We start from the raw sequence: 22,653 nt of genomic DNA on the forward strand, positions 1-22,653 counted from the left end.
CAAAATACAGAGTGGGAGGGGTCAGCAGAGGCTCTGCTCCGCTTGGGTTCTCCATCCTCTCGACAGCCTTCTGGGAGGCACTTCTGCCTTTGATGCTCCTTCCCATGTCACTGCCGCCTGATTCACAATAAATGTCTGCATCCTGCTCACTTATACTATTCTCACTCTGAAAATATTATAAATACCTTCGGTCTCAACCAATATAGATTAGCACCGCCCTTTTTTCTCCTAAAAATTATTTTAATTTTGAGACACATTTTAATTTAAGATCATTTTTTTTTTTGGGTGGGCGGCATCAGCATCACAATTTTTAAGGATTGCAGAATATTCCATTCTGACTGCTCCATGGTTTTAACCAGCAGCCGCGCTCCACCCCCCCCCCCCCATCCTGCAGGTCACCTGGGTTTAACTTGTCACAGGTAGAATCACAGCATTTTGGGGATCATCCTCTCTGGTGCTTTCATGCCACAGTGCAGGGAAATGGCTTCTACCTGATGGCGGACTAGGACCAGAATTCAGGTTTTCTGAGTCCCCAGCTGCTGTCAGAGTGGCCATGAAGAGATGAGGAAGGGACTACACACTCCTATGCTTGGATATTTACAGATTATTAAGAAAAATGTCCCCTTACCCATTTTTATGTTCTCTTCCATATTTCTACAAGTTAAGTGTTCAAAGGACTGTCCCCAGCTGATGGCCTGTGTCCCCAAAGCGGCATGTCGAAGCCCTCTGTGCCCTCTCCCAGGTCTGCCCCCACTCTGCATCCCCCAGGATTGAATTTCCCAAGGGCAATCATCACACAGCCTGCCCCCCATCACAGGACGGCTAAATATAAACGGTACAGTCTGCACACAAGCCTCCATGATCGTCTGCTCCTTTGTTTAGCTTGTTATCCTCCCAAATCAGACTGGTGAGGAGGCACGCGCAGTGTCCATGCTGCACAGGACCTCGTGCCCAACAAACACAGCTCTGCTGTGAGCGGATTCATTTCCCCTTCTGCAGTGGAGCAGGGCCTGCTTTTCAGATAAAGCCGACAATCCTCAGGCTTTGATTTCCAAAGCAAATCACTGTGAATCACATCAATATTGGGAACAGATGCAACAGCCTGGCGGAAGGCCGACTGCAGCCAGCCAACTAGGGACATGGCACCAGCGACAGGAGATGTGGTGTGGCCTGGAATGTGCCTCATTCTGTCTCCTCCTTCGTCTTACCTGCCTTAGGGGAGGATGGGCAGTGGGGGGAAATGAGGCAGGTGGGGGATCTGGGGTTCTGGGCTGTATAGCCATCCTGGAATACAGCATGTGGAGATAGTGATCTGCAGAGGCCCATGTTTTGAGGTGGGGACTTCTCATCGATTAGTGATGTCTGATGTGGACCCAGGTTTGGTGGGTGATAGTAAGCACGCTGCATGTTAGCCATCTGTGATCTGGAGGAAACCCGTCTCAGTTTTGGGATTTCTTAGTACGTAGGGTGGAGCAGGGCCTCCAGAAAATTACAGGCTTAACTGAAGCCCCAAACTGTCATGTGGAAACAGCCATAGTGTTCAGGACGCCAAAGATGATTGGTTTTCCCAGAGATTCGAGGTCCATTATGAACCATGGATAGTAACAGAGGCAGGGAACAGGAAAGAACCTGTATTTGAAAGGGGCCTAGAGTTTGATCTCCATCATGAAAGGGCACTGATGACCTACATTACTAATCTGATGGATTTTTATCAGGCTTAATCTGAAGTGAATGCTTATCAGCCCTTCTTGAATTATGCTCTTCCCTCAGCTAAAAACACTGTTTTGCTTTTCCTTCCGTCCCTCTAGTCTCTCCTTAGTTTCTCTTGAGGTTTGTCCTCCTCTGCCATGAAATAGTATGGTTTCTCGAGACTCATTCTAGGTCCCCTTCTCCTCCCACCCTATATTTTCTCCCTAGGTGATCTCATCCTAGACAATTACTTTGATTCCCCCCTATATGGATTCACTTAACATTTTATATGCTGAGCCATACATGTTCCCCTGACCTCGATGGCTTGTTTGACGTCTTCCCTTGGGTGTCTCAAAGGCACCTCAAACTCACCATGTTTGAAACTGAGCCTGTGATCTCCCATCGGTGCCCCACCAACCTGGATCTCTTCTCTTGTTTCTTATCTGCTTGAACAACAGCACCATCTAGTTAAATAAGCCAGAAATGTCACCCTGAGCATGTCCCCTCCCTCTCGCTCCCCATATCCAAGCCATCATCCAGCCCTGATGATTTTACTTCAAAAATATTTTTGAATCTGTCCACTTTTTCCTTTCACCACTACCATTGTTGTTCAAGCTACATTCATCTCTTGCTTGGGCTACAAATAGGCTAAAACCCCCTAATTCTTTTCTTTCCAGCCCCCAAGTAGTCAAAAAGGTCTTTGTCAAAGGGCACATTGGATTGTCCACTGCCCTCTTTCTACTCGCAGTGCTTCTCCTCTGACACTGGCTTCTAGTTATGGTGATGCTTTGAGAGGGACAGTTAAAATTCCAACTTTCATATAGTGCTCTGGTTTTCTAAGCACTTTTATTCAGATCATCTAATTTAATTCTCAACTAGCTCTGTGAGTAGGTCACAATCACTCCGTTTAAGGGCTCTTATCTATTTTCTGTGCAAACAGTCTCAGATGGATGAATTTGCTCTTCTAAGGTCATGCAGCTGGTTAGTGAGAGGGCCCCAGTCTTCTGGCTCCTCAGACAAATCTCATTGTCCCCGGCACACCCCTCCCTTGTCAAAAGAGGGCTTCGGATAAGCCAGGTGCTCTTTAAGGCCCATTCTAGCTTTAACAGCTTGTGGTTGTGTGGCTTGCAGGGACCAAGGAGTTGCAAAAACATTTCAAAGGGAACTTTACAGGCAAAGCAGAGATAAAAGGTTCCGAGTGGAAGTTGTCTTTCTCTTGAGTGGGTTTCAGTTCTAAAGTCCACAGATAACAAATCAATTCTCTCCCCCTCGTGACTGCTTCTCTGGCCTCTCAATGAGAAGGCTGAGAAGGGCTGAGGGGTTTTAATCTTGCTTGGGAAAAGATTGGACATGGGAGGAAAGACAACTTTCACTGTTTTGACAAAGAGGGTTGTGAAAAGTAAAACACAATCCACTGTGAATGAGCCCTTGTGACAACTTGGAAAAAAAGCAGGGGAGCCATAGGAATGGAGAATTTGAAAGAAGAAAGAATCGAAGCAACGAAGGGCCAGTGGTTTCAGGTTTCCCAAATGCGATACACACAATTTACAAGTCAATAACGTGTAAAGATAGTGACAAACATCCTGGTAGTTTCTCTGTCGGGAAGCACTGTTGCTCTGAGAATACTTAGCAGTTGTGCTGTCCTAGCCAGGGCATCTTGGAAGACTCCCAAGGAAGTGATGTGTCTGCCTGTGTGGCTGGACCATGATGGATGGCAGGAGAGCAAAGGAGACAACTGGAGATGATTCTGGAGAGGTGGCCAAGGGACAGATGGCACAAGGTCTTGAAGGTTGCAAAAGGAGTTTGCACGTGATCCCAAGAGCAGTTGGGAGCCTGATGGAGTTACAAATATGGTTAAGACCTGGTCTGTGCTCTCAAGAAGCCATCAGCCTGGTGGGGGAGAGACAGATACGTAAGCAACTAGCTATAATACAATGTGATCTGGGTTATATGGAGGTGTACACACAGATGGGAAATGATAGGGTTTGGAGACTGGATGATTTGACAGATGAAATTTGACCCTGTCTCTCTCCTGCTGTAAACTTTTGTAGTTAACTACAAAAGTTTACAGCAGGAGAGAGACAGGGTCAAATTTCTGAGGATACAGAGAAAATCTTTTCATGTGGCCCCACACGATCCGGTTGCTCTCGCTCTCCTTGGACTCTTCTGAGGCATTCTGTCTTGCTTTCTTCACTCTCCGCATCCTTACCTGTCTTTCTTTAGATCCCCAGATACCACACACTTTGTTCCTATTATGCAGCCTTCTGTTTGGGATGCTTTCCCTATGCCTCCTACCCCACCCCTGTCTGCCTCACTACTTTTCTAATTTTTCAGGTCTCACCTTAAATATCCCTGGCTCCCCAGAAGACCCTGTGTTTCTCCTTCCTGGTGCTTAGGACAAGTGGAATTCTTTATTTGTACGATCAGTTGTTGGATGTCTGTTTCCTCTGATGCAGTAATCACTGAGTGCCTGTTGAATGACTGGATTAGTGAATGAATGAACGAAAGACAGCTGGCCTGCCTGGGAGGACAGCAGCGCTGCTGTGAGAGGCAGTGGATGTGCGTTGTGGAGTTGGGGCTGAGTGAGGAAGAGTGGGCACGACCTGTCCCAGAACACAGCTATTTCCTCTCTGTTGGGTTTTTCTCTCTCAAGCACGTGTGAAATGAGCCACAACACGATGGGACTCTCTGAGAGGCCAATTTCACAGGATTATCAATGCCAATCCTTATCTCTTTAGGGAAAGCAATCATCCCAGGTGAATAAACTGTGCTCAGTCTCATCTCCGAGTTATAAGAAAACCCTTCGACCTTAAAATTGCTCAGGGCTGAAGAGCTTCTTTTGGGGCACGTCGCTGTGCGGGGTGATCAGTGTGTGGGAAGGCGGGTGGCTGGGGCAGTGCTCAGGCACAGCTGAGCTCTTCCTCTGTTAATTCCCTGTGTCCTGGGTGGATGGGCCCTTGTTGGCCTTAGGGTTTGTGTTCAAGAACCAGCAGGCCCAGTGTCCGTAAGCTTTCCTGTATGAGTCAGCTCTTGTCGGGTAACAGCTAATCCCCAAATTTCATAGCTTAAAATAATGATTATGACTTAATATCTCTCATGGTCCCTGTGGGCCAGGAATTCAGAGCACAGGGGATATGCCTTGTGTCTGTTCCCCATGTCCGGGCCTCAGCTGGGCCGGGCCGAAAGCTGGGTGCTGGAATCACCTAAAGCCTCACTCACTGACCAGTCTGGTGGCTGACGGCTGTTGTTGGCTGGGGGCCCAGATGGGTCTGTTGGCTGGGACACCCAAGTGTGTTTTCTCCATGCGCTGGGGCTTCCTCACAACATGGTGGCTGGATTCCAAGGGCAAGTGTCTCCAAAGAGAGAGAGAGAGAGAGCCAGGGGGAAGCAGAAGCCGTTTTGGAACCTAGTTCTGGAAGCCCCCCAGGGTCACTTCTGCCACACTTTATTTGTTAGAAGAGAATCATTAAATCCTCCCCAGGTTCAAGGTAAAGGAAATTAGACTCCACGTGTTACAGGCATATTTTAAAACCACCACATTCCCTTAAAGAAAAGCCCAGAGAGGAGCGTGGACTAGAGATATGTGCTCAAATGTTAAAGAATGGCCTTATAGCAAACCTTTCAGTTCTGAAATCTTGTAGGCGTGTGTTTGGCCCCAGCTCCCGTCTCCCACGAGGGAGAGGCACTGGCTTCTGAGAAGCGTCTCTACCCCACCTGGCAGATACTCTAGTCACTGGCCTGGAACACTGGGCAGAGTCTCAAACTGCAGTATCGATTTGTGGTATTTCGGGGCTACCAGAAGCGAAAACAAACAGATACACTCCTACGCCAATGGGGAAGAGTTATCTTTAAGGGAAGGTTCTTGGACTGAACTCGTTTCAATGTTAATTTTATTACTCAGGAGGGCATTTTGGAACTCCCTGTCATTATCAAACAATTAAACTGCAGTTCCTTATTAATTTTTACTGCCTTACTAGGGTAATTAGTAGCACATAATGTGAATTGCATCCCATTAATGAATAGATACTTGAATGTGAGTGGGAAGAGCCTTTTATTAGGGCTACCCAACAAGGCCCATGAAGGGAAAAAGGGGGGGCCCTTCCCAGAACAGCCTCCACGCACCTCCCGGAGTCTCGAGTTAACCCTGGCAATTCCCAACGTCAGACACAGAGTTATCCACCTTTCAGGAACGTGTGATGGTTCTGGTTCCCTCCTTGAACCCAAAATTGGTAGTCAGAAAATGGATAGTCCTTTTGGGACCAAGGCTTGGAAACCATCACCAGGCTACTGAGATTCCCGAAGTCCTAAAGGAAGGCTGCCACTTAAGGATTCATCTTTTTGGTTGGTTGAAAGTGCATAGTATTAAGCACCTCGTGTGTGCCTGGAACTTTACTCGGCAGCATGAGCATCTTATGTACTCTCAACACCCCTTCAAGAGATGGCTGTTATTATTTCTATTTTATAGACGAGGAAAACTCATCTCAGGCTTCCAAACATGAGATCATATAGTAAGCGACAGATCTCGACCCTAAGCCCAGGTCTGGCCGAGTCCAGAGTCTGAGTTCTCAACCACTGCGTCTTATTGCTTGTTTGGTCGGGGCTTCTCTTTATTCATACATATACTCAGCCCCGTCCTTCTGATTGGTTTAACCTTTTTCCTGTTTCTAGATTCTTGAACTAACAAACTAGAACCCCAGTATTGAACCCTTCATCTTATAAAAGATGTTATGTCACCCCTTCATCTTATAAATGAGGGAACTGAGGCCCAGGGGAGGAGCATGGGCCGTCTGAACCCGGGAGAGAGTAGTGAATCTTGTTCTCTGCACAGCCTAGATCAGTGGGAATCCTGGCTGCCAAAGGTTCTCCTCATTCCTGCTCTGTGTACATGGTCTCAAAGCCTAACAGAGAAGTAGAACTTTGGCTTTCCGGGTAGGCGTCTCACGGGTGGTGTCACCTGCTCTGAGAATCTACGTAGGCCACTTCCTCTGTATGGGAACCTGTAGCCACCTCTGTCTTGCCCACGTGCAACCCAAATGTCACCAGCCTGGAAATACAAATTCTGTTGGCACCAGGCCCCACGTGCCTGGCTGACAGCATTCGCCCCCTCTAAGTATTCCCTGGTGATTTCTGGGATTGCCAAGGCCTCACTCGAGTGTCCCCAGAGCCAGTCTGTCAGCTGCAGCGTCGGCATGCCCACCCCTCCTTTCTCCTCCCACCTGATCTAGTCCACTGCCTGGGAAGCCACCTGCTGAAGCCTCCCCAGTGCCCTTTTTGGGGTATCTTGGGGTGCTCCCAAAGCTTCCAGTTTCTCATGGGCAGAGCTTTGCTGGGTTTAGGTGGTGGCCCAGAGGAGGACCCCTTCCCAGCCTTATGCTCATTGTCACTGGGCTCCTGTGAACAGGGCCATGAGCCTCTGGCCATCATCCCTTGTCCGAAATATCACCAAGATTCTCAAAGATATGGTCCCATCAGTTTCGGGCCTTTACTCCCCCAACCATCACCTATTCCAGGAATAGATGGGAAGCAGATGTTACCCATTCCTTCCACCCTGTGCTATCTTCCTCTTCAAACTTTGCTGCACGCTTCTCACTCCTCTCTCCATCCTCAGTCACAGAACAAAGGTTCTCATTGATTCATTGAATATGCTTTCACTGAGCACTTGCTATGTGCCAGCCCTTTGCTATGTGCTGACTATACAGTTGTGACAGACATTGTTATATTTGCCAAACCCTCTTTGCTTCCTTCCTCATAGAACTTCATGTTTTAGGGTGGGTGGGTGGGGGGGAGGTGGGAGCAAGCGTTTGTCCGATTCCAGTGATGACTCAATGATTGTTCTAAATTGATCAGGATAACATCCACCCTCCACCCCCAATCTAGTGGGCACCCTAAACTGGATAAGGTGTAAGAGGAAGGACGGCTGAGTCTGGGGAAGAATTTGCTATCGTGATAAAAGGAGCAGACATGAAAGGGGACCTGGTAGTGCCTCCCCCTTTCCTGTTTTCCTGCCTTGAGTGGGAAGTTGATCACTGGAGCTTGAGAGCCTGGAGCCCTAAGCTTGGGTAAGAGGAGCCAACATGTGGATGGCAGAGCAGAGATACAGGCGCACCGGGTCCTGCTGACTTGGTGGAGCTGTCAGACCAACCTGAGGCTGTCTTCCTCTGGCTTTCTCATTAGAAAACAATCAATGCAGAGTGGTTCAAGCTACTCTTAACCTCTTTATCAGTCCTAACAGATACCAGTATGGTGAGTGATGGGACACAGTCCCTGCCCCCATGGAGCTTACATGCAATCAATGCATGGCAGACATCTGGGAAGGGAACAGAACAGAGTTGGAAGCTCAGGCAATGCCTGGTACCAATGCGACCATTCTCTTTTGCTTATCAGAGAGACGAACAGCATGTCTTTTATGCTGTGTCTTTCCCAGTATAATTAAATTCCATCTTATTTCCTTTTGCTTTTAACTTCTAATTTATCCGAGTAAATATGATCCAGGAAGAGCTGATCAAGGAAGCAGCTGCTCCTAGGAGCCTGGCCGGTCTGCAGGCTGTCGTCGGTTGTGAGTTCATTGAGAACACTCTGGATTGATAATGATTTCAGTTACACCAGAGGTAAAGTGTTTGGAGGAGTGGTGTTATTCAGAGTGCTCCGGCAGAGGCTAGAGGTTCTTTCCTTCTTTCCTTCTCTGCACAGGGAGAAGTAAGCTCTTTTTTTGGCTGTAAGGGTGCTAGGTTGGCCAGCCCTGGGAATGGTTGATTCAAATCTCAGGTATTCACTCACAGGTGGCAAGTTCTGGCAAAGGAGAAGTCATGGAGGGTGGTAGTTAAGAGTTCCAACTCTGAGATCCAGACTCTGCCTTTTTACATACTATGTGACCTTGGGCAAGTTACTCAGCCTGGCTGAGCTGAGATTTCTTTATCAGGAAGAGGTGGATAATCACAGTAGATAAGCTGCTGTTGACACTTAACAGGCCTTTCATGAATCTTCTGAGGAACAGGATCACCAAGGGCTGGACCAATGAGGAAGTGAATTTGTGGAATGCATAGAAATGAAAACATCCTGAACTACCGGGGGTGTAACATATGTAAAGGTACAGAGGTTAAGATCAAAGTGAATACACAAAACAAAACCCAAAACGTGTTGGGGAGGAGTACCTGGGGGGTTTCCCAGAGGCAAGGGGAAGAGATGTGTCTGTCTGGTGATTCTTCATCCACTCGTACAGCATTGCAAAAATAGAGAGGACCTGTCCAATAATTTCTTACATTCTGATGAATCTGTATAGTAGAATATCATGTTACCATTAAAAATAAAGTAGAATAATATTGAAAACCTGAGAAGAGGTTCAAGATGGATGCAGATGTGAAGTGTGAAGATTCTGGATTTATACTCTCAGAGTTGAAACCTGCTTCTAACACTCTCTAGCTGTGTGATGTTGGACCCATTACATGACTTCTGTGCATCTAGGGTTTTTCATTGGAAAAGAGGGGTTATAAATAATAATTACTTTATCGGTTTGTTGTAAGTAAGATAATGTTGGCACAACTCATAAGACAGTGATAAGCACATGGTAAGTGCCTTATCTATTGTCAAGTGAAAACTGAGGCGCTTTTCAGAAAAAAAAACCACAAAAAAAAAACGAGGAAGGAAAGAAGAAAAATGTATCTATGCAATGAAAAAAAGATAGTTTAGAATTTATTTATTTATTGAACACTTATTTATTGAGAAACTCCTATGTGTCAGAGAGGGAGTCCTCATGAGACTTGCTGGGGGTGCCTTTAGAAAATGCAGATGGGGGCACATCCATCCCCAGAAATCTGGGTTCTGCAGAGGTGGCAGTAGGCCCAGCAATCTTTGTTTTGTGTAGGCACCAGGAGATTCTTTTGCAAGTCTTGGGAGACTGTCCTTGGTGGTTGGAGAAGGATGAGGAGTGACTTTAATTTTTTTTTCTTGTGTTTTGTAGAGTTTCTCCACTAAGGAAGAATATTCTTTTATAATTAGAAAAATGTAAACATTTGATATTGAATATTCAGCAGCTAGGCCCCTCCATTCTGCCTTCCCCCATGTCTCATGCAATCCTCGTTTCTACCTCAACAACAGAAGCACATCACCTAGACTGCAGATTAGGAAAGGCCTGCGGGAAGGGATGGTGAGGCTGTGACTCTCAGCTGCAGTATCACAAAGGGAAGGTGGAAAGTTTCTTGCCTAAATCACCTACTTTTGTTTGAATGTGCTTCAGAGCGGCCTCTGCTATGCAAAGGGACCTCTTTAAAGATGCATTTCATTTCCTTTTTTTTTTTTTTTCCTGCAAATTCTCTTGACCTTGGTATTTATCTGGTGGCTCTAGTTATTGGTGCAGTTTCCAGAGTCATTTGTATGGATACTGTGTAATGCGGAGGTAGGGGGAGAAATCTCTATAGTTATCTTGTGCTTGTATCAGGTAAATTTATATTTTATGGGTTTTGGTTAGATTGATTTCTGTGAAACACACTGAGGTGTTTGCACATATGAAAGTTCTCCTAACGCTGGTCTCTTGTTTGCATTTACAGGAAGAATAAAAAGAAGAAAAAGAAATTGTTCTCTCTGACAACAAACTCCGTCGTCCCTAAGAACGTGGTAGGGAAGGCGACAAGGACAGAGAATTAAAAGCAGGAAGATCAAAAATCAGGATGAGAAGATGCCAGTGAGGGCTGATCTGCAGGAATCATTTGTAGGTGTGGGCTGCAAATTTTCAAGTGCTGGGCAGGTCTCAAGAAAGAAACAGGTTAAGATAAACACAACTGCTATGCTTAAAGGTTTTAAAATCCCTCAGCTCTCTTATGAGTGGGCCCTGTGTTCCTGCTTTGAGTTTATTCCAGGGAACAACACCCATTTGGAGCAGATCTTAGTAATTACATAGATACATAGAAGGAGTATCGGCCAACTAGGTTATATAATTTGAAAACTATATCTTCCCCAACCCCAGACTAAATCAAACCAAACCAAACATGAATACCTAACTCCTTGTGTCAATTGGTTCTGATGCCTGAAATTATTTTAGTGTGGTCCTTTTGGTAAATGTAGGTATAGTAAGTATGCAGCATGCATAGCATTTATTCTTACTTCTGAGCCCATGGCAGACATCACTAATCAATTATTGTTTTCTGTATCGCTGAGGCCCAATGTCAGCCTGAATGTTCTCACTTATAGTCCGGGGCAGAACATTCTTTGGGGCTTGGTCTTAAGCATAGATAGGGTTGGTAGTTCACTTAACTAGCAGAAATTGTAAGACCTTCCCTACTCCATGGTACTTTCCCCATTAAGCAATCTGGATGAGTGAATTTCTCATCCTGATAGCCATCCCTGTTGGGTAAAGCACCGTTGCCAAATACAAAATATCTGCACTGCTATTCTTACTGCAATTCTCCCATTTTATCTTTGACAGGTGCCAATTATAAATTGTAACCCTCATGGTGAGCTGAGGTGTGACCTTAGAATCTTTCACAACAGAGTTCTCCTTGAATCTTCTACCAATGATGCATTCTGTATGGATCAGAAAAGGTATTTGTCATCCCTGGGTTTCTGAGGGTGAGGAGACAAGGCATCTGCCATCGAGCACTGTTTGTAAATATTTTGTTAGTGTCAGCAGGCAATGCGAGAGTAAGGTGTAAGCTCTTCTGACTGGTATGTAAGTGTCTGGCCTCAGTTTCTATCTCTCGTCAACAGCCTATATCTGCTCAGATAAGCCTTCCCACTTGCGTCCAGACATCTTGTCTTTTTCCTTTTTTGGGTCCTCTGTTCACTATTTCCCCTACCTGGGACACCCTCCCTCCTGTCCATCCAATTCTTACCATTATTTAAGGCTTAACTTATGCTCCATCTCCTTTTGCTAAGCCTTTTCTAAATGCTAGTCATGATTTCTCTGTGGTTTAAATTCCCATGGCTTTACAATTCATTCAACTCACTTGGCATCAAACATCTTCCCCTGAAATATCTGTTCCCTTCTAATGTCTATGTGTTTGTATTTTTTAAACCACAAGACAGAAAAGATTTGCCAGCAGGGGCTGGGCCTTCATCTTCCTTTGTGTTGAGTGCCTGCCAGGGGGAGAAGATGAGGGAGTTGGGGGGTGGTGGAGGAGATGCTGATGGAGGGGAACCGCCCCACTTCATCTGCTCCAAGCTCTGGTGGAAGCCCCTCTCTGTTAATGGAAACAGAGAGGCCTTTTAAATATGATTCAAAACATAGACTAGGATGTCTGTGGGTTTTTCCAAGGGAAGCTCACGCAGTATTGGGAGATATTTAAAGAGGGGATTCAGTGAGTGCTATGAAGCAAACAGACAAACCCAGGTAATGCTGCATTAAAGTAAGTCTCACTCCCCTTTGATTGTTCCTGCCCTCGTAGGACGTTATGAAGACATCCAGTCTTCAAAATCACTTAATCTTCAGTCCCACCATTGCATTTAATCAAAGCAACCAGTTTCATTGTCACTCTGCGTGGCTCAGGATCAGGAGTCAGAGCAAGCAGAGCTTATTTTGTATATCTGAAATGTTTCTTCGTAAGTTAAAAAAAAAAAAAGCTCCAGTGCTACATAAAAATGATGTAAATTTCATTGTTTGAAGCACAGAGAAGATAAATAACAGAAATCAGGTTTAATATTTGCTTTCTGAGCTTTTTTTTTTTGGGTATTTCCAAGTTACATAATGTTTTATTCAACACTACTTTCCTTAATTACAGTGTCAACATATTTGTGTTTTTATTTTACTTAGGCAACAAATTCATAACAAATCCACAAATTCATAATAATATTCAATGAAAAATTGGTGTGAGTTGCTGAGCAAAGTTTCAGTACACACCCCTCTGTACTAGGGGTTCCCACTTCTGGCTGTACCCTGGAATCACCTGTAGAGCTTTTCTATTCCTATGCTTGGCCCTCACTACTAGAGATTCTGATAGTTTTTGGTCGGAATGCTGCCTGGGCATGGGTATTTTTTTTAAAGTTCCTCAGGAGATTCTAACGTGCAGTCAGGGTTGAGGACCGTTGTCCCACATGCACCTTTAACTACTTCTGCTGTGTCTTGCCTAGACCAGGACATTCCTGTGAGATCGGATGCCTACCCAGAAGAAGACTCCTTATTATCTTTGTAAAATATGATCTTGAAATGATTCTCCCACAAGTCAGGACATACCATGTTGTTGCAGCCTTGGCAGTTGCAAACACTGTCTCACCAGTTCACCTCTGCTCTAAAACATGCACATGCTCCCCCAGCACAGATGCTTGTCTTTTAATTGCCGGGCAGGAGGGACAAAGAGCATGAAAAAACAAGCATCACTGAAGGGATCAGGATAGTAGCAGATTCCTTATCCTTAATAGAGTTTCTGCATTCGTTGTTTTCATTATTTAAATTCTAGCATTGAAGAAATATTCCGTGTGGAAACATTAGGACAGACTAATAAGTGAAAAGAAAAATACATGAGCATCTGTTTTCTATTTAATGAAGAATAACGAAATCAAGTCTAATCATCTTAATCCATAGCAGTGTTCAGTACAAACGTTACATTTTGGGTTGGAGACGATGAATGACTAGCAACAGATGCAGAGATGTTTGTCACTGTTGTATGTACTTGGAGACAGACGTGACTCTATGAACCAAGCCAAAAAAGCAAGGATGATGTTCAAAATATCTAACAGCTGGCATGGCATGGGGACTGGTGTTGGCTGGGACACAGCTCTGGTCTGACCAAAAACCAGCCCTCCAAATAGATTTGATGTAGGGGTATTAAGATTCTCTGCTCTCACAAAGCTACCCCACCTGCCTGTCACATTCCTGGGACCCCACCACTCACTTGAGTAAATACTTAATGTTTTTGTGGAAGGTAAATTCAGATACCATTTTAAGGAGAGTGTGTGTGTGTGTGTGTGTGTGTGTGTGTGTGTGTGTGTGCATGAGACCTTAATCTCTGAATAGCTTTCACCCTTAGTATTGATTACTATATAGCTTATAACATGAACAGATTTCCTATTGGAAAGGTTCCCTGATGGATGGGAGAGGTCAGTATTGATGGGGAGAGAAAAAACTCAGGACTAGGGCCTTCTGCCTGGAGACAAAAGGCCTCACTCAGGAAGTGGCATCGTTAGAGATAGGGGTGGAATGGGAACGGGACTTAAAGATCAGTACGGCCTGTTTTTGTCATTTTGCTAAGTAATTAACGTTATCAGAGATTACTAGATCTGGAAGGAACTGTAGAGATCATCTCTTGCACCTGCCTCAATTTACACCTAAGGAAACAGCCCAGAGAGGGAAAGCAACTTGGTCAAGGCCACACAGCAATTTAGTTTGACAATGTGGTAAGAACTTTAAGAACAGGCTTTAAGGTTTAGCTCTGATCCTGATGAGGTGTGGCTCTTTCAGTATCCTTGGGATTTAGATTTCTACATCTGCAAAATGGGGAATAAGTTTCAAAGACATTAAAACGTAAGAAGAAATGAAGGGGTCCAGAACATGCTATTGTTGCATAAAAATTATTTTGAGCTGAAGGCTTTTGAGATCCTGAAATCCCATATCTGCCTAAAAGCAGTGCCTTTCAAAAGAACTTAAATGTCATAAATCCCCTACCTGGGATCAACTCTAATCTTCTTGGAGATCAGAAGACGACGCTACATCAAAACAGACATTGTCAAAAAACGATTAATTTCCCCATCTAAACAAAATGCCTTTTCTCCCCTCTCTTTCTAAGAAGTCATTTGTTTCCCACAAGTGCCCTTCTCCCTTTCCCCATTAAGATAATATAAAAAAAGATAGTATGTAAGCCCCTTTGAGTCTTGTCTTTTTTATGAACTGCCATACATACATGATTAAAATCTATTTTTTCTCTTGCTAACTAGTCCTTTTAAGTTTCATTTGCAGGCCCCAAGTACTGAACTAAGAGGGTAGAGGGAAAGTTTACCTCCCTGACACGACTCATATAAAAGACAATAAATGTGTAATGATTTTATTCAACTCATTAACTAATGAATGATTTAGTGAGAAGGTAGAGCTGGTTCAAAAAGAAAATTTGAGGAACAGATATTTATATAATAAGTCAAATGAATGTGGAAATGAATTTTCTAGGAGATACAAAATTGGTTAATGTTCTACAGGGCAATGAAATTGTAACTTTTGGAACAGAAATCTACAAGTTAACATTTTCATAATGTCTGTTCTCTAAACAATTCATGAATGGCAAAATCAAACAAAATCCTAATTAAATGCAGGTATCCCCCACTTTTCTGAAGTTCACATCACACCACTTCGCTTTTATGAAAGTGAATTTACGCCATTTCTGCTTATGCAAGGTTTCATAGAAACTCTCTACTTTTGGATAGTGAGGGAAACCTGTCATCTTCTGGTGAATCCATTCAACGATGACATTGAAAGAACTTGCTTTTATGACTTTAGTTTATTTCTAAATTTTCGATTATTTGGGTTTAATATGATGATGTGATGACAAAGGTCTGTCTGAAGTGTTGCTCAAATGTTACTATTTAGCAGGAAAATGTGCTTCTGGATTATCTGGGCCCATGATTTTTGATGGAGAGTCCATCCATCCATATGTCTCTGAAGCACACTCTGCAAGAGGAAGTTATCCTAGGAAAGAAAAAGTCTCCCATTGTCAATCAGCCAAACTGCTGAGTATTTGAAATCCTGGACCGAGGAAGGGACGAGTCTTTGCTTGAAGCCAAAGCAAACAGATACTGTTGTCAGTTTAGTTGCGAATGAATGGAAGTAAGCCAATGATTTCAAGTTTTGGGAGAAGAAGTCCTGTTGAATTGGAGGTGGGGTTAGGCACTGTCTGCTAGCTTTTTCTATTTTGGGGGAGGGAGGAAGAGACCTGAAGTCATTTCACTTCCTTTTATCACCTCGGTGACAAAATAGGCCACGCAGTTGGTTGTCCAAGTCCAAGCCTTAGCCATGAGGTCTGGTCAGGGCTCAATCTGCCCCAGTCAGTGTTCTCTTGGGACTGCCTATTTCTGAATTGTCATCTGTTTGCATTTCAAACACTTTCATGATTTAGTTAAAAAATAGGCTGTCCCTTGTTCTTAGGCTGGCAAGGACCCCACTGAAACAGTGTTTGGAAATACTGCATATATTTGTCACCGCTCATGTGTCCGAGCTGAACTCTGTGTCAGGCTTTACTCTCTCCCACGGACCTGCAGGGACAGGGGCAGCGCTGCATGGCTGGCAACGCTGTGGGTTGTTTGGGGAACACGGCCTTCCTTATTCCTTACCCTGTGAGACAGCCCCACCCCAGAGGGGCGCTCGTATGTTCTACACACCCCATCTGAACTTGCACTTGGGTGACACACTCTATGCATTCGTGCCTAGCAATAAGTGACCGACAGCTTTCAATTTGTTAACCATCCCAGAGATCTCCTTTTTAAGCAATGTATTAAAAAAAAAAAAAAAAAAAGAACAGTTCTTGTTCATTCTTAAAGGCTTAGGAAGTACAGACATATATTAAGAAGAAAATTTAAATGACCTAATTCTAGGCCTATTATCCTGAGATAACAAAGGTGGTTAACATTTCATTTTGCTCTGTTTGCTTCCAGAGATACACATTCTTTAAAAAAAATTGAGATTATATTGTTTACTTAACTTTTAAATTGTGGTTGAAGCCAGTCCACATATCAGTCAGGCGATTGCAAAGATTTTTCTTTTTTTGATGGTGGAGAAAGTAAATGAGAGTGGGAGTGAGCCGTCGGAGCTCACGGATACCTGTGAACTAACCACCTCGAGGTACCTCTATCCAGAGAAATGATCCTCTGGCCACATGTTGGGCTGGTGGCAATGGTCTCTTAGAGAAGATTCTGGGAGCCATTTACATAAATGTGCAGGGAGTAGGTGAACGTAAGACGCAGTCTCTCCACTTTGAGAATGTATGAACTCCAGCCTTCTCCAGTTTTGCCCACCTAGTTACCTAAACTAGAACGTGATTCTCACTTTCCCTCCCCTCTTACATTTTGAAGATTCTGCCTTTAAAATATATCCTGAATCTGATCCCTTCTCGCCGTCTTCACGGTTACCACCTTGATCAATGTGTCTATCATTTATCACTGGGATGAGTTCAGTTAATGTTTATGGAACTAAACAAAGACTAACTCAACGACAACAGGCAAATATACTTACTCAGAGCTTGCTATGTAACAAGGGAGCCAGCACCGTCACTTGTGTTTTGGCTAGGATTCAAAGGCAGGCAGAGGAGTGGGGAAGCAAGCCTTCCAGTTGAGGAGAAGGCAGACTTCAGGTGTGTGCTGATCGGAAGCTGTCAGGGACGTGGTCGGTGAGCTATCTAGAAGCAGGGCATCTTACGTGATTGGTTAAGGGCACACATTTGGCTTTGTCTGGTTGGTCCTACTTTGGAAATGTTATGAAGCTGTCAGTTGTTAATAGAGTCTTGCCTGTTCGGGACTTTTTGTTACAGGAGTTATTGTTTGGCTTCATGGATTTTTTTTTTCCCCCTAGAGATAGTGGCATGACTTCCTACAAGTCGGACTTATAAATAGCAAATAGGCTGGCTTCCTGGGCTGGTTACCGTAGATAATGGACTGGTTTCCTGGGCTGGCTGCAGATAGAGGGCTAAGAGTTTTATTTTTATGTATAGCCTGGCCATTGTGTATTCAGTCTCTCATGCTGCAAAGTTGAATGGTGTTTCTTTAGTACCAACTTGATCGTGAAGCAGCTACTGTCATTGTCATCTCCGTTTACGTAGGAAGAACCCGAGAGTCAGAGAAGTTAAGTAACTTGCCCAAGATCGCACAATAAGAGGAGCCTGGTTTTAAACCTCAGCAGTTTTCACTCCAGAAATCACTACCTTAGACTACCTCCCTCAGCCACTTAGAGACTGGGGTCACCCTGTACATGCTAATGTGTTAGCAGATAAGAATTTAAAATGTAACCTTTCCACCAGCAGAATTAGAATTTTGCTCCTGTTAATTCTCTTCCTGCGGAAGTCCGTCCATTCTCTATGACTTAACTCATCTTTTATCTTCTCAGTAAAACTGGACTCCCTTCACCCCATTTCCTTTTTAAATACCCAGCGGACTGACTGTAGGATACAAAGGAGTTCCCCCCACTGTTCTTGAGTTCTTATCTCTGAGAAGAGAATGAATGGAAGGTGTTGCGACAGTCCTTGTATACACACTCAGGAGACGGACTACCTAGGCTTGATTCTCAGCTCCCCTCCTTAGAAGCTAGAGAGAACTTGGGCCGATCTCTGAATTTATCCAAGCCTCAGTCTCCAAATCTGTAAATGGGGATGATGATAAGGTACCACCTACCTTATGACGATGAGCACAAAGATTGACATAACAGATGTAAAGCACATGCGTAATATCAAGACAGATGGGGAGTCCTCAACGTAAACTAAGCTGCAAATGCCCTTATAAGACTCTTTCTTATGGCCTTAACTAACATAACACTGAGAGTGGGAGTGTGAATCATCGACAGTTTGGGCTGGAAAGGACGGGGACAAAAAAAATCTTCCATAGTACTCTTTTCCAAAAATTGTCTGGGAAAAGTAAAGACTTTTTTCAAAAAGAAAAAGTTGACAAAAAATGGCATGTCACCCATCCCCATCCCACCGCCACACATACTCCCCACCCCCGTACACTATTCTCTTTTGAGACCCTCCAATGATTATGAAAGAAAAAAGACTGAATGCAATTTTATTTTTACTAAGTGAATTGAACACTTGGTCTTTGTAAATCCAAATAAACACACAACACATTAAGAAGTTCAAATCCTATTTTGTCTTCTCTGGGTCACTGTATCTGAAATGAGTAGAAGCCAGATAAATAAGCATCCACTGGAGGAACAATACAGAGCTGCCTCGCCTTTTGTGTGTTGAAATAATAGCATATCAAGGGTCTTATTCTCTACTTGGGTGCAAAGCACAGAAGAATAATTTAAATTTCCAATTTAACAAAAGAACAGAGATCCACACCCCCACCACAGTTTATTTTCTGTCTCAGGGGTATCATTCAATCTAGCAGAGCTAGAGAATTCTATAGAAAGAGAGCAGACTATTGGCTTAGTGGTGCCACAGGGTCTGGGGAAGGTCTCGGGAATCCTCTTCTTCCGCACGGGAAGGGTGGCGAGAACTTGGGTGCAGATGCAGGAGAGTGAAGTGAAGGTGGGAGCTTCCTGAAGTTCCCATCTGATGGCCTCTATTTTCTTAGTGATTTACAGGAACAAAGTCAAGGGCTGAACATGGGACTGGGAATTTGAGGTCTGCAATGATAGGAAAAGGCATCAAGAATCATCTAGGACCGTGGGGGAATGAATGGACTAGTGATAGGAGATGCTCGAGGTTCCCAGTCGTGACAGGACAGTGACCCAGACAGCATGGTTATGCGTTCCTTCAGAGCCTTTAGGCTCTCAGGTTGCTGGTGCAGAGCAGGCACTCACTTGGTTTTAGCCGAGAAATGTGTGGTTTAGCCAAGTGAATATGACAAAATGAGAAGAGGCCAGGAGACTGGGCAAGAGGGACGATAATAAAAATGGGCCAGGGATCCTGAGCCTCTGGTCACTGTCCCTCACCTTCTCCCCATGCCAGGTCCTCACTGGGAGAGTGGTGTGCTTGAAAGTGAGATTTCAGAGGGGTTTTAGTGATTAGTAATATAGGGGAGGGGGAGAATTCCCCCCACTGTTCTTGAGTTCTTGTGGCTGGAGTACTAATAAAATTGACACAGGACCAGATTCACAGGAGAAAAGCCAATTTAGTTTGTGCACCCGGGAGATCATAGATGGTGCTCCCTAAAATGATGAGCCAGCCAACTTTTTATACTCTGTAGGCAATTTGTGAAGAATTGCCAGGGCACTTAGATTCCTCAATAGTGAGGAATCTAAATAAAGTTTGGGCTCGGGTAGTAAATTAGTAAAGGAGAAACAAGCTTTGTTTATGTAGAGTTTTTGAGCTCAGATTCCTTAACTCTAGTGATAAGGGAGTTTTTCTCAGCTTCCAGGTGCAGGGGTCGGGCGACCTTTCTCATGGCAGATTTATCGCCTGCTTTCAGGGGGACAGATAGAGGTCACAATGTTCTGCTTGCATTGGCAGTTTTTGAGGTAACTTGAATTCAAAGTGATCAATATGCCATGTGGGATATCTTGGGGTAGCCCGCCCTGGGCCCTGGCAGTGATGACAGATGCAGTGTCTGGGGTGAGGCCATAGGAGGGACTGGTGAAGTGGGATGGGAAATGAGCTCATCAGAGGCAAGAAAAATCAAGAAACTGAGTGAACAGGATATTGGAAGGGTCAAAAACGTAGCTACTGAAATCACCAATAATTAAGACAGAACTGCTATTGGAAAGAGGGATAGAGAGCCGGAAGCTAAATATTCAAGAAATAAAGAGTATGAGGCTGGGAGTAGGACTGTAATAAGGAGGGGCGGCTGGTGGTGTAATCTGATAACATGAGATTAAAAGCTGCAGGGGTTTTACAGAGGAAGGAAGGAAGTTACTCTGGAAGAGAGGAAGAAGGATACTACCCTACTTCCGGGCCTAGAGGATGGGAGAAAGTACAGTCCTTAATTGAGGGAACTTCAGGGAAAGTCTCATTTTCAGGGCAGAGCCAGGATTCTGTTAAAAATGTCCCTTTGGAAATTCAGCTAACAGGTTAAGGTATAGGGAGGGATAAACCATAACAGTAAACTGGAATGTGATATCGTCTTGCTGTGATTGCTCAGGGAAGGGATGTGGGGGAGAGTTATGGGTAGCAGGTGATAACGTAAATTTAAAGGAAGGTAGAAAGAAGTTCTCCTGGCAGACAAAGAGGAAGGAAGGAGAAAGAAGAACATGGACAAAGGCATGGTGGTATCGTACGGGGTGCCAGGTGGGGTCTCTGCTCCCGCTCCCCACAAGAGAACGCAGGATATGGTGAGGCCAAAAAGGAACACCCACGGAGCCATAGATAGGGGAGTCATACTAGTATATTCTCGCTGGCGGCACTATACTCTCACTGGAGGCTGGATCCACACTGTCCACAACCAGCCATCCTAACTGCAATCCGCGCTTGCCAGCCCAGCCACTATCCTCTTGCCAGCCCCCATTTTCTAGCAGCAATCTCTGCTTGCTAGCGTAGCCACAGCAGTTATATTAGTGGCCAATGGCTCACTGGTTACAGCTGACGGCCAACTAGCCACAGCTGATGGCCATCCAATCACAGTTGATGGCCATTTACTACCTGAGCCAGCACCTGTCTATGTGAGGCTGAGAGCCTGGAAACTACTTTCTGGGGCTCTGTCCCCACAGTGGCCTGGTTGGATCTGGGAAACTGAAAATAGATGGGTGAGAGCAGAGGAGGAGGGATGAAGGGGCTGGAGAGTCCAAGGCAGGACCCCCATAATGAAGAGCCTTTTGAACTTTTCTTGGAAGTGATTATGAGCCATTGAAGGAATATAAGCAGGACAGTGGCTGGCTTTAAAAAAAAAGTATTGAATTCATTAAAACAACAATTCTGTGATTTGCATTTGTTTATTCATGTATCTATGAATGCAGATCTACATCTATCTCTCTATCTATCTCTCTATCTCTCTATCTCTCTATATCTCTATCTCTCTATCTATCTCTGATACCAAATATGAAGCTGATTCCAATTGTTCCAGCTCAGATTGTTGACATCTGGACTCAAACAAATACTGTAGCTTTAAGGCAGAGCAGAAGACTAAATGGCTTCGGGAAGAGGCTACAGACCCCTAGTGGTTAGGAGTCTCCACATAGGCAGAGACCTGAACTGGATTCCCAGGTTCTCACTTCCCAGATTATGGCCTAGGACCAACTCCTTAATGTCTCTGACTCTCCTTATCAGGTAAATGGGAACAGTAGTCCCTGCCAGAAAGGTTCCTGTGTGAACTAAAGAGATCATGCAGTAACGTGCTCAGCAGAGTGACTGTCTCATGGGAAGTGCTCAGTAAAGCTTAGCTGCTATTTTTAAGGTGTACGAACTTCAAGCCCACGTATGCTCAACGACTTACTTCCTCTTGGGTTTGGCTGCACATTGGAATCGCCTGGTCCAGTTTTTAAAAACACTCAGACCTTGGTTCCACCCGCAGGAATTCTGATGGAGTTGGTCCGGGTACAGTATGGGTGTTTCTATAAACCTCAGCGTGATTCTAACGTGCAGTGACAGTTCAGGGCTGTCGGTTCTCCAAGTGGTAGACCCTGAACCAGGAGCATGAGCCTCACTGTGGAATTAGTGAGAAATGCAAAATTTCCCCAATCAACTGAATCAGAAACTCTGGGGGTGAATCAGCGATCTGTGTTTTAACAAGCTCCCTGGTGGTTCTAATGAACACTCAAGTTTCCTAAGTACTGGTCTAGGGCTGGTCATTCTGCACCTGAACCAATGGGTGTCTCATCCTCCCCCCACCCACCTCCTTCACCAGCTCCAGTCCCTCTTCCTTTTTTTTTCTCCTTTAGGGCAGAATGGTTGGATTTAGGGTTGAGATTTCTTGTTCTTTAGCTTACTTAATTTTGTATGTGTTGTTTTTCTTCTCTTAGGAACTCTTCCCTTCTCCCAACAAAATGTCGGTGCCAGATACGCGAAAATGGAGCTGAACAAGGAAGACATAGCGCCTAATCCCATGGAATGGCCCGTTGTGATATTGTAATTTATAATAAATATATATTTGGTCTCTGTCATCATATCTGCCATAGGGCATCTAAAAGTCTTGGAATTTCCGGTAAGGTGATCAATAAAGCTGTCTTTTGTCATGTTAATGAGTGACTTTTGGAAAGCACCTAAGGATGGGGGATCCTCGTTGCTAGAGGATCCAACCCTGTGATTGAAGGTTGAAACTTTTAATCCCACCCCCTGACCTCCAGGGAGGGGAAAGGGGCTGAGTTCAATTGGTGATTGAGTTAAATCACTAACGGCCAATGATTTAATCAATCGTGCCTGTGTTCTGAAGCCTCTATAAAAGCCCAGAAGGACAGGTTTCAGAGAACTTCTGGGT

General features: G+C 44.5%; 1 long non-coding RNA gene across 1 annotated transcript in view; it reads left to right on the forward strand.

Moving 5' to 3' along the window:
- Nucleotides 1-22,342, forward strand: part of LOC141567302 (uncharacterized) — a 52,705-nt gene extending 30,363 nt beyond the window's left edge. The window contains exons 2-4 of the long non-coding RNA XR_012489864.1: nt 10,233-10,393; nt 11,108-11,223; nt 22,199-22,342. This is a non-coding gene — a long non-coding RNA (uncharacterized LOC141567302). The remainder of the gene's footprint in view (nt 1-10,232; nt 10,394-11,107; nt 11,224-22,198) is intronic.
- The last annotated feature ends 311 nt before the right edge of the window (nt 22,343-22,653 follow it).

Source organism: Rhinolophus sinicus, linkage group LG10 (assembly GCF_036562045.2).
Source record: "Rhinolophus sinicus isolate RSC01 linkage group LG10, ASM3656204v1, whole genome shotgun sequence".
Classification (NCBI taxonomy): domain Eukaryota; kingdom Metazoa; phylum Chordata; class Mammalia; order Chiroptera; family Rhinolophidae; genus Rhinolophus; species Rhinolophus sinicus.